The sequence below is a fragment of the Octopus bimaculoides genome, chromosome 5, assembly GCF_001194135.2.
Source record: "Octopus bimaculoides isolate UCB-OBI-ISO-001 chromosome 5, ASM119413v2, whole genome shotgun sequence".
Taxonomy (NCBI): Eukaryota; Metazoa; Mollusca; class Cephalopoda; order Octopoda; family Octopodidae; genus Octopus; species Octopus bimaculoides.
The window spans coordinates 25,283,967-25,286,999 of record NC_068985.1 but is presented as its reverse complement, the minus strand read 5'-3'; the positions used below and the strand labels follow the sequence as shown (position 1 = coordinate 25,286,999).

General features: G+C 34.1%; 1 long non-coding RNA gene across 1 annotated transcript in view; it reads left to right on the top strand.

Annotated features, from left to right (window-relative positions):
• The window catches only part of LOC128247900 (uncharacterized), a 31,578-nt gene that overhangs the window by 20,909 nt on the left and 7,636 nt on the right, over positions 1-3,033 (top strand). The gene's annotated exons all lie outside the window — the stretch shown is intronic.

Genomic DNA, 3,033 nt, shown 5'->3' with positions numbered 1-3,033 from the left:
CGGCGACGGCAGTGGTGATGGCAGCAATGGCGGCGACGGCAGCGGTAGCGACGACGACGGTGACGACAACAGTCGCAGCAGCAACAACAACAATAATAATAATAATAATAAAGCAACCATATTATCATCAGCAGCAGCAACAGCAGCAGTAACAACAACAGTAGCAACGGCAGCAACAATATTATCAACAACAGCAGCAGCAACCATATTATCATCATCATCAGCAGCAACAATATTATCAACAACAGCAGCAGCAACAATATTATCAACAACAGCAGCAGCAACAATATTATCAACAACAGCAGCAGCAACAATATTATCAACAACAGCAGCAGCAGCAACAATATTATCATCATCAGCAGCAGCAACAATATTATCAACAACAGCAGCAGCAACCATATTATCAACAACATCAGCAGCAGCAACCATATTATCAACAACAGCAGCAGCAACAATATTATCAACAACAGCAGCAGCAACCATATTATCAACAACAGCAGCAGCAACCATATTATCATCATCAGCAGCAAGTAGCAACAACAACAATAATAACAACAACAATCTTTTATGAAATGTTTATTAAGAGAAAATACAGTAGCTAGCTTAGGTAGTTTATTCCCCAAACAATCAACAAATATCATAGTACTTATTACCTGTTTCTTGGATTTCATATATTTTCTAATCAACTGTACATATATATGAATGCATGTGGTATGTAAGAAGAGAAGGCCATCGGCGAAATAGAGAGCTGGGAAGAAGATGGGAACAGGAATAACCGTTAGCATACAAGCAAGAAAGCTGAGGGGTTCAGCAAAGGACTGAAGCTGCTACTGAAAGGCAGCAATCAAAAGAGAGATGTATGATGAAGGGCGTGAAACAGGGGAAAGAAGAAGTAAGAATATGAAATAGGGGAAAGAAGAAGTGAGAATATGAAACAGGGGAAAGAAGAAGTGAGAATATTAGAGAGGCAGAAAGAGAGTAAGTGAAGGTGAGAGAGAGAGAAAGAGAAGAAGAGGAAGAGGAAAGAAAAAAGCTTCTTATCTTTTGTCATTTACTTGTTTCAGTCATTGGATTGCAGCCATTGTGAGGCACCACTTTGAAGGGTTCAGTTGAACAAACTGACCCTAGTACTTACTTCTAAGTAAGTACTGGGGTAGTACTATGGTAGAAGCAAACCTGGGCACCAAACTGTTAATCTGTTAATCGTTAGTTAATGAGGTTAACATTTTTGTTAATGGTTTAACTTTAAAGTTAACTTTGGAAATCACAATCGGACTAATTAAATTTCGTTACATTTAACTTCTGTTAACTCAAGTCAACTTAAATTAGCTTTCATTAAGGTCAATTCAATTGAAGTTAATGGATTTTTATAGTTTTGGCACTTTTTAAAGGTGTTTTTAGGTGGTTTTAGAACTAAAACTGATTTTTTGCTTTTTTTATAATAAAAATTAACATTAATGGTTTATCGATAATTTCCATTACATTACAAAATAATTAACTGTTAATTTTTTGGTTAATGGATTAATGGTTAACAAGGTTAACTTTGCGATTAATGGTGCCCACCTTTAGGTAGAAGACACTTTCCCAAGGTGCTGCAGCTACATGGTTGCAAAGAGAGCTCATTAACCACATGACAAAGTTTGCACCAATAGACAACATGTGTAGACAATTCGTCAACAGACAATTTGCTGACAGACAATTCGTCAACAGACAGTATCTTTTTATAAATAAATTGTTTTTATTTGTAAGTCTAATAAAACTTTTTTGTAATTTTTACTTTGTTTTTAAAAAATGTTGACATATTGTCCTTTCGGCAAATTGTCCAATTGGTCAATTGTCTTGTCTGTAAGTTGTCTGTTGACCAACTGTCTGTTGACGAATTGTCCATCTACCTGACACAATGCCTCAGATTTCTGAGAGGAAATAGCAAAATATGATATAGAAATCAGTTCTTGAGAGATTCTTTATCTCATTGATCCAGAAGAATAAATGAAATAAAAGAAAAACAAAATTGACTTCAGTAGGATTTGAACTCAGTTCATTGAAATTTCATTACAAAGTAATTTTTCTTTTTTTTCTTTCTCCTTTCTTTTTCATTTTCACATTGTATACTTATTAACATGCTTGTAAATAAATGCATTTCCTCACAAGGGCTGGTCACTTTTCACAGGTATCAATTTTAGTAAGTAGGATGGAAGAAATAAGAAAAGGGGGAGGTGCAGTCACTACTGAAAAATGCAAAAAAGTCATTAAAGTTCAAAGGACTATGAAAATGTAAATTCTTTTACACTGTATAACCAAATCCCATATTGTGTGTAATTCTATGTTTTGACTGTAAAAGAATACACGACTGCACCCTCCCCACTTTTCTTATTTCTTCCATCCTACTTCCTAAAATTGACACCTTTCAAAGGTGACCAGTTCTTGTGAGAAAATGTGTTTATTTACAAATATGTTGAAACGTATACAATGTAAAAAGAATAAAGAAGGCAGAAAGAAGAAAATAAAAATTACTTTGTAATGAAATTTCAATGAATTGACACACCAAATTGAAAAGACACCCCTATCTCTCCCTCTCTCTCTGTCCTTCTATCTATCTATCTACCCTTTCCCCATCCTTATTTTTTACTCCTCTTTCTTGATTGTCCTGAAACTACTCTCTCTGTATATTTCCCAACCACTCTGCTTTTCTTCATCTCTCTGTCCCTTTTTCAAAAAAAAACAAAAAAACAATATTCTCCTCTTCTAAACAAAACAAAAATAAAAGCATCCAATTCATCTGTCTGAGCAATGAAACATTCTGTTTTTACCATTTTGATTTTGATCTTATCTTGACGAGCTAAAAAAAAACAAACGAAAGTGCCTAATAAAGGATTATCCAAAATTTTGACTGCCTCCTTTTTCTCTCTCTATATGTGTGTATATATATATCATCATCATCATCATCATCATATTATTCAAAGGAATTCCAGCTCTGTTTGTTTTTTATGTTTTATTTATATTCTTATAATATTAATGTAGGATATAGAATAT